The sequence below is a fragment of the Nycticebus coucang genome, chromosome 10, assembly GCF_027406575.1.
Source record: "Nycticebus coucang isolate mNycCou1 chromosome 10, mNycCou1.pri, whole genome shotgun sequence".
Taxonomy (NCBI): domain Eukaryota; kingdom Metazoa; phylum Chordata; class Mammalia; order Primates; family Lorisidae; genus Nycticebus; species Nycticebus coucang.
Window position 1 is genome coordinate 14966306 of NC_069789.1, and position 9571 is coordinate 14975876.

Sequence of the window (9571 nt, forward strand, 5' to 3'; positions counted from 1 at the left end):
ATTCTCCAATTGTCGTAGGGAACTCTTCCCCTTAATGCAATTCTCTTTTTGCCACAAATACTTTGATATTCTTTCATGGGGAGCACACACACACATTCACTCCTATGTCTTCTTAGAGATTTAATCCCCTTCCACTATGTAATAGTTCTAATTATCTCTGAAAATTGTTTTATTGATGGGAAATCTGCTAGGTCTGAAATCATTACTACTAGAACATTCTTTCGATTAGTGTGAATATGGTATAAAGTTCTCCATTCTTTTCTTTTAGTCTACCTCTGATATGTTAATTCAAATGGGCTTATTGAGGACAACATAGACCCTGTCTAATTTAGCAATATTTTCTCAATTGGTATGTTTGGACCATTAAACTAAGTTTTTATGCATAATTTGGTTAATATTTACCATATTTATGACTATTTTATATTTGTTCCTCTTTTCTAGTTTTCTTACTGTTAGTTTGTTTTCAACTCTTCCCTCTTTTTCTTCCTTTTCTGGTTTTCTGAAATGGAAAGAGAATTTCATGTGATTGTATATTCTCTCATCTCCTGGCCTGTCAGTTAAATATTTATTGAATTATATTCTTATGGGTAGTAGTCACCCTTGACATCACAATATTGATTTACATCTAATCTGAGCTATTTTTTACCTTACACTATGTTGCTTCAAGGGTAAAAGTCACTTTATTTATTTACTTACTTTTTATTTTATTTTATTTATTTATTTATTTCTTGAGACTAGGTGTCATTATGTTGCCCTTGGTAGAGTGCCGTGGTGTCACAGCTCTCAGCAACCTCAAAGTTGGGCTTAAGCAATTCTCTTGCCCCAGGCTCCCAAGTGTCTGGGACTACAGGCCCCTGCCACATGCTTGGCTATTTTCTTATTGCAGTTGTCATTGTTGTTTACCAGGCCCAGGCTGGGCTCAAACCTGCCAGCCCTGGTGCATGTGGCTGGCGCCATAACCACTGTGCTAAGGGCGCCGAGCCTAGTGACTCTATTTATAATGGAGTATTCTGAATTCTTCTTTCCCATCCATAATAGTTTTGCTGTGACTTCATTTCTTTTACCAGTCAAGTAGAATCACTGAATACAGCATTGCTATCATTATTTTAAACACAGTGTTAACTGTTAGATCATTTAAAGTTAAGAAAAATCAAAGGTTTCATTTTACCTTCATCCAATGTTATACATTTCCCTCTAAGCACAGCTTTTACTGTATCCCAACAATAAAGTTTCTGTACAGATTTTTACTTTTTTGCCAAGGTAAGAATTTCAATTCTCATGAATACAGCTTCTCTTTTATTTATTTATTTATTTTTTGGCTCTTCCCCTTCTAATATTCCAAATATGCTCATTTTAGACTTCAATAATTATCTCATAATTCTTAAATATTTTTTGTTCCTATTCCTTTATTTCCCATTGTATTTCATCTTTGAAAAATTGAATTAACATTTCCTCAAGCTCAGTGAAGATCGCCACAAACATGTGAACTTCACTGAGTCCGTCAAGGTCATTTTCTATTTCTCTTGAAGTGTTTTTATTTCTAGGATTTCTTTTGAACTTATGCTTAAAGTTTCCATCCCTCTACTTCTCTGTCCATTTGTTCTTCAGTGTTGCACACATTCCCCACTAAAGCCCTGAGCATAGTGACAAGGGCTGCTTTAAATTCCTGATGTGATATTTCCAAATATTTCCCATATCTGAGCCTAGTTCTCATGTTTATTGCATCTCTTCAAACTGTCTTTTATCTTCTGTCATGTCATTTAATTATTTTGTTAAAAGTCAGACGTGATTTCTGGGTAGTTGAAATGGAGGTGAAGAGCTGTTTGGTGTGAGAATGTTTGTCTGTCTGACTAGGTTCTTGTTTGTGATTCTGTTTACAGTTTCCGTAGGTGTCAGAGTCTGTCATTTTCTCTGATAGTCATGTTTTTGTGCCCTCTGCTGTCTTTTATTCTCCCCCACACACAGTTCTCATTCCATAAGGAATAAACTTACAGTTCTTTAAGTCACTTTCTCCTGTTATCACAAGCGAGCCCTACTGATGGCCAGTTCAGTGTGGAAGAAGGGGAGGCATTCCCTGGTCTCAGGGCCTCAGTGAGCCTGTGTCCCTCGGCTGTGACCCTAAGAACTCAGGATTTCCTTCCAACCCATTCTGCTTGGAAGATTGAAGAAGGTTAGGGGGGCAGAAGTTGGGTATTCTCTTCCCTGCATGTCTCTTAGGGTCTTGTAAAGTCACAGGGGTGAGGTCTAGTGCAAACTTCTGTTCTGAGAACAGGACCTGTGAGCAAAGCAGCATGGTCTTGCTACATTTAAAATGTGCAGTACCACACTCCTACCCATGGATAAATTAATAGATTTTTCTCTAAACTTCACCATGAGAAAATGGTTGGTTTCAGGTGGTAAATGCCCCATACGTTTGGGTACTCGTATAACTGTAACCTTTTGCTTCATCTCTCAAATGTCTGGAGACTAATCCTTCAGCAATTAATCTATTACACTTTATGATTAAAAGTGGTCCATGTCTTTACAAGTACTGGTGTTCCCTTCTAAGAAGTCATCATTTTCTGTGTTAACATGTCTCCACATCCAGTGTGTGCACCGGGTGGTCCTGTGAATTCATTGCCTCTCAAGGATGTGAGAATTGTTGACGTCATGTTTGTTCAGGCTTTTCCTATTGGTGAGGACAGGAGTGATGATTTCTGACCATCTGATGTCACATAAAAATTACTGAGATCTCCCCAGGCATTCTGTAGAATGCAAAATACAATAATTTTTTAATTTTTTAGATGACTTTCCCACCATGGTCACAAACAATCTTCAAGCACGGGTGGTCCCAGCTACTCGGGAGGGTTAGGCTAGAGCATTTCTTGAGCCCAACAGTTTGAGGTTGTCATGAGCTTTGATGCCACGGGATTCTAACAAAGGAGAGAAGGTGAGACTCTGTCTCCATTAAAAAAAAAAAAAAAGTTTTATGAAAACATGAATGTTGCAGTTGTGAAAAGAGAGGGATGGAGAAGTTTATTGCATGTGTCAAACATGTTATTTTAGACTTTTATCTTCCATTTCCACAACTGTGCGAGGACAATGATGCACCAGATCAGGCAAAATTTACCTGGTGGTTCAGAAAACAGATCAGGACAATTATTGAAATATAAAATAGGAGACGTGTGCTATAGTTCCATCAGGGAGTCCTGACATCATACCCAGGTCTCTATGTCTCTCTGCCCAGATAAACCACTGTGTTTGTAGGGAGTGATGGGGAATGACTCAAGGTATGACTGGATTTTTCTGACTTTATGTGCAGAGAACTGTGAAGAGGAGGAGGACAAGAAGGAAGAAGAGTCCCCAGCCCCCAGGTACCAATGAATGAGCAGGATCTGGACAAGGATGGGTAACATATAAGAGGGGCCACATTGAACACTCCCAGAAGTCTAAAGTAGCAAGAGTATCCCATGCGTATGTCCATGCCATCTACTGGTTTCTTGATGATTTTCACTAAGCTGATGGAAAACTGCTTCTTTCAATGAGGTTGCTGATTGCCTTCAAGGGACTTCTCAGTAACTGAGGAGAAGAAATCAGGCTTAGAGATTTTTGAAGTCTCAACATCTACGCCTCTGTGGCTGCTCTCAGGATGACATGAACACCTGCTGTCTGCATATCGGGTGGAAGGGATTTTAGAGCAAGGATTGTAACCACACAAAAATACCTGCATCATGTCATCATGGGTACAAAGAGTCCAGGAAGGTCCAAGAGCTCTTGATTAGACATTGCAAGGGAGCCCGTGTTCACTTAGCTTCTGTGGGAATGCTCAACACTGTCCCTGCATGAGGCTGACCCGTCTGTGATGCTCTGTGTGTGCTGGCCATCAACTCTGTACCACTGGGGAGAGTCGTGTCCCCTTCCTCACCAGCCCCTGGTCTGGCCAGTGCACTGAACACTCGATCCTCTCTAACTCCCGCCCTTGAAGTGCCCACATCCTTCCCACATTGAAGAAGGAGCCTTTTTCTTTCTCTTTGGGGGCAGGTCCTTGCTATCTGTGACTGTCCTGAATGCCTCTACTCAGGACATTCTGGGCACCTGCTGTCACATCCCTGTGGGTTTAATTGTGTTCTGTATCCCTCTAGGCTGAACATGGAGGCCCAGGAGGAGGAGGAAATGAGTGGAGTCCTACAGGACTCACCGGATGAAGGACACCAGGCTTCTGCCAGTCATCAGCACCTGGATGACACCCACCAGGCTCCCTGCACGAGTGCATCCCTCTGTAAGGAGCAGGACGTCTCCTGTTCTCTGGATGCAGCTAGTGAGTGCTCCCATTAACAGAGAAGACATTCACAATTGTCCTGCAGGTGACTCTATACTGTCTACTCTGTCTGTAAAGGCAGACTCAGGGAGGTGATCCGAGGAATGTGTAACTCACCAGAGGCATCACTGGTGCAGGTGCACAGTAGGGTGCGCACAAGCCTGTTCTCTACAGATGGGACGTCTGACCTCTCCTGAGTGTTACTTTTAGTGTTGATGCTGAACAGGGTGCTCTGAGCATTAGGGATTGTCTAAGGAGGTGGACACTCCTCCTTTTTATTTGCAGAGACAGATGGATGGCTCCTCAGTTCCAGCCCATAATATCCCTCACCTATATTTTCACATGGTCATGGTAAACTACCCCCCCCCGAACATAAAAACCTCAGGAATGAGTCTTAGATTATGTCTAAATACACAGAAGTGGCCTTGGCACCCTCCTCATCCTTGAATGAAAACTGTCCTTTTCCCTAAGCAGCACTGAACTTTTTTCCCAATGAAGGATGTAGTGACTGCATCATCATCTGGTCACATTGTCTCATAACATCTGTACCAAAAACTGCCACAGTATCTGGTGGATTAATGATTGAACACTGTACCAACATTTCTAGAAAGCCACTAGGAAGGCTCTTCCTGCTCACTGGGAAAAACTATGTTGAAGTGTTTTCCTTTACTTAGGACAGGGGCCATTAAGGCACTGATGAACCAGGTCAGAGCCAGTGTGCCCAGGGACTCAGGATAGGATGCCTGGACACTTTTCAGAAGACACACTTTGAGGCTTCTTTGGATGTTCCCTTGGGATACTGTTCTCTCTCCCGGAATACATTTTCCGTGTGGTGCATAGGCCCTGGGTTTGTGATGTCCCGTGAGCCAGGTGTGTATTGTGACTGGTCCTGTCTGGCTACTTTACAGAAACTCACAGTGATGAGAAGGGTGATGAAGAAGAAGATCCGATTGTGGCCAGGTAAGTATGACAGCCACGTCCCGTGAGCACCGTGGCTCCACCTGAGCTGTCCAATCTAGGGAGATGTCCCCCTCACCATCCTGCTGCACACTCACATGTGGGTGGGCTTGGGGGTTCTTGTGTTGTGTCCACTGCCCACTGATTCCTCCAGTTGAATAACATGGAATCATGTGACCCAGAAGGAACCAAACAGTCTCTGATGTCCTGCACGTGGGGAGTTAGTGTGTTTCTCTCCAAGGTTTGCCTAGTTCACTGGCAGAGATTCCATAGCAAGAGATGTCACTAGAAGAGAGAAATCAAAGACTGCATCTCATTTCAGCACACTGAGTGAACGAGGCCTGGGGGGGGCCGTGGTCTCCTGCAGTCACGATGCCTCAGGTGGTTTGCTCCCGGTCACCTGGCATGTGCCGTGGGAACAAACTGCCTGAGCCGCAATGAGCGTTTGCTGGTTCTCACTGTGCTGCGTGTTCTCGCAGCGCCATGCAGGGGACAGGAGTGTGCTTCCTGGTCACCATGCCGTGTGGCCAGTGCCCTGAGCACCTTGCCTGCCTTCCAGCCTGCAGCCAGCTTCACTGACCTCTATTCTAGTATAGTTGTTTCCACCTCCAGTTTAAAGGGCTGGTCTCACTGTCCTGGGCCCTCTGCCGTGGTCTTCCATGCAGACCAGCTGGGGTGTTGTTGGGTGCAATGTCTCTGAGCTGCATATTTTGTCCTTCCAGTCTCAGCAGGGACATGGAGGACCTAGGTCCCATCCTGCAAACCTCACTGGGTGAGCAGCCTGTGACTGTCTCCAGTGGCTGCAATTTGTCTGGTCCTTGCCACCCTCTCAACACTGCTGCCCTCATGCCAGTCGAGGGGGAGGTCGGCTCTCCCCTGGGTCCAGCCAGCGAGTCCTTCTCACTAGTAGGTACGTCTGAGTCCCCTCCCAGTTGGCCTCCACATGCTCTGGGCCCCACCCCTGTGCCAGGTAGAGAGTGCCAGCAGGTCCTGGAGTCCCACATGGCTGGAATATGAATGGAGGCCTGAGCATTAAGCCTGGACCTGGGGAGCCCAGGCAGCTGTGCTATCTCCCCACTATAAGACCACATTTCTCATCCTGGGACTCACTGGCAAGGTCAGAGTGGGCCACACAGAGTTGACCAGAGTGGGAAGGCGGAAGAAACTGTGACAGACACAACCACCCCGGCTGTGTGGCACATACCTACACTGTGAGGCTGGGACTTGTGCTCTGCCCTCCAGGGCTCTGCTGGGGACGGCTCCATGAGCATCAGTGCGGGTCCACGTATCTCGGTGGGCCTGCCTTTATCTGTGGAGGTGTTGCTACCCTGGCTCCCCATCCCATCACAATATATCTTGTCTCTAATTTGAATTACACTTGTCAAGGACTTTCAGAATACCGAGAAACAAACAAATACCTGTCATATTGACACCTGGCCTTGGCTTTGAACTCAAGGAATGAACACTGTCACCTCCCACCTCTATAAGTAGCACAAGTCCCTGGACCCTGAGCCGCAGGTGTCCCTCACACACTTACCTGTGCACACTTTCCTGTAGATGCCACCCATCAGCATAGGCTCAGTGTCACCTAACCTTCACTCACCTCCGCGGTGTCTGTGGGGACAGCTGAGTCTTGCATCACTACCACTGTGAAGGCAACTTGCATGGTCCCTGCCACATCTGGGGCAGTAGATCTGCTCACCCGAGTTGGGGCAGAAGCTTCGGTAGGACTCCGCTGAGGGTCAGTCCTCTGGGAGCACAGACAGCCAGGTGCAGACACTCTCTAGGGGGCACTACCAGCAGCCACCAGGTGTACACTTGGGTGAGTTGCACAGCACCTCTAGAAAGCAGCGAGGCAGACTCCCCCAATCTCTCAGGGTAATCATTGTATAACTATTTCCCCATTTTTAGCTGTGGACACATGTGGTGATGTGTCACAGCAGGCACCATCCATGGGGGGCTGAGGAGAGCAGGCCAAGTTCCTTTCACGGGACACATGTAGGCTCCCTGCAGTCTTCTGCCCAGAATGTCCTGTTTACATCCCTGAGTTGGCAGTGTATACAGCAGCAGCTATGTCATGATTGGCTCCACCTGGTTGCATTTGCAGACAACCTCCGTGAAACCAAGGCTGAAGAAGGACAAGGGCCAGCCTCTCCCAGGTGACTCTGATCATCATGACACTGTGAACTGGGGTAGTATGTGGGGAACTCATCTGGATATCCCAGAAAAGACAGATCAGCAGAAAGGATGTGTTTGGTCTGAGCAGCAAGCGTGTCTGTTTAAGGGTGGTGCTTGTTTTCCCTGCTAGTCCTGTGCTGGTTACCACTTCCTATTCATTTCTGACCTTAAGTAACCTGGAGTCAGCCAGGGGACGTGTCCTTGTCTCTGGGTGTCCATATTCAAACACCTCCCACCTGTCCTCTCCTGTGGGGGTAAAATCAGGGAGGGCCGCGTGGCTGCTTCCTCCACTGCTGGCCTCAGTCTGCCGTAGCTTCTGTGGGAGAAACACGTAAACAGACAAAAGGAAGTTCTATCAAGAGGGCACAGGGTCTGGGTATGCAATACCTCAGAAATGCACTCACTTTTCATGTAACTAACAGGAAACTAACATGAAATTGACGCCAGCATCCCATTGAAGAGGTGCCTGGGGTATAGTCACAGCAGCCTGTCCACAGTACTCACCGGCCATTACCCCTTTCCACCTGATGTTCTCCCTTCTCCCACCTTAGGAAATGCTGTGTCCGGATTCATGAGCAGGCGCGAGAGCTGACCCAGCTGCGCCAAAAGTTGTGGGAAGGGACGGCTGTGTCCTCGTCACTCAGTGAGCATCTCCAGACCCTCCTCACCCAGGAGGGTGACGACAACCACCAGGAGGAAGTGGCGGAGCAGCTCAGGCTGGCGGAGAGCCTCACCGGCTTGCTCAGCCCAGGTGAGGTGGCCACAGGCCCTGACGGCACAAAGTGCAGGCTCAGGGGAGATGCAGACTCCACAGGTCCCATTTGTACCAGCCTGTCTTTGAGGTCAGCTTAGGGGCCATTACAAGATCAGGACTTCCTGTATGGGAAGAGAGGACAACTGCACTGATGGGAGGCCGGACTGAAAGGACAGGGGCTGTTTGTTAGAGTGACAGCGCCCTGGACTGAGAAGGAGGCTCCCAGTCTGTGTCCTCGCTGCACGTGGCAGGGGTTGGACTGATCCTTCTTGCATTTTGCTTCTGCCTGTGTCAGATGTGAGCAGTGACGTGCATGGGAGCTGTAGTGGTGGAGGGGGGGGTGTTTCTGAAGGTGCTTCAGGGAGGGGGAAGCCCCTTACTGTGTGGGGATGGACAAGGCACTTGAGAGAGAGGAACTTCCTGGGGGAACTTTGGGTGACCCAGAAATCCATTCCATGCAGAGGATTTTCCAGCATAAACCAGCAGACTCCAACATGGCAGTGCCTGGGAAGTCCCCGGCTGTGTAGAGGGACTGGGGATAGGGCTGTTTGTCCTCCCATGGGGAAGGCAGCTGGTTCTAGAAGGCAGCTGTGCAGAGACAGGGAGCCTGTGCCTAGGGACCAGCTGTGACAAGAGGGAGGGTACAGTTGGAGAAGGGAAGAGGAAATCTGGACAAGTATGGGGCAACTGGGGACCAGAAGACATTTTTAAACTTTCTGGGCTAGTTAGACAGTAGTTGCCATGAAGGTGACACATCAGAGCAAGGAGACTTTCTGTGCTACATGCTAAAGTCAATACAGGCCATTTTTTGAAGGAAAACCATGAGCTTTCAGGGTGTCCTAAACCATACCTAGCTGTTTAAGTCTCCTGGCCCCGAAGTCCACTGTGTTTGTGATGAGTGACAAGAAAGTCCGTGATGTCTGACTGCACATTTCTGAATTTGCAGAAAATCCTGAGGAAGTTGAAGTAGATCAAGAACCACTGGATGACCAAAACAGGTAAACTCTGGAGGATTCTAGAAAGAGCCGAGAGGAACGCAGCCCATCCATGATTCAGGGGAAATATAAACCACGGACTTCCCCATCTCAGTCACTGAACCAGTAGTGATGTAGTTTCTTAAATAAACGTCTGGATTCTGCATCTGGAACTGTGAGTGTTGGTCTGAGCCAAGGAGAACTAGCCAGTCAGGGCCTTCCTGGACACACAGATGCCACCTGGTCCTCCACATGGGGCAGAGGGGCAGGCGAGGGTCCTACTTTCCACTCAGTTATCTTTAGTCATGAGCAGCAATTTCATAGCAGCAACGATCAGTAGACAAGCAAAGTATCATCTCACAAAATTAAGAGAGAAAGGCCAAGGAAGTACAGAACTCTGCGGATCTGCAG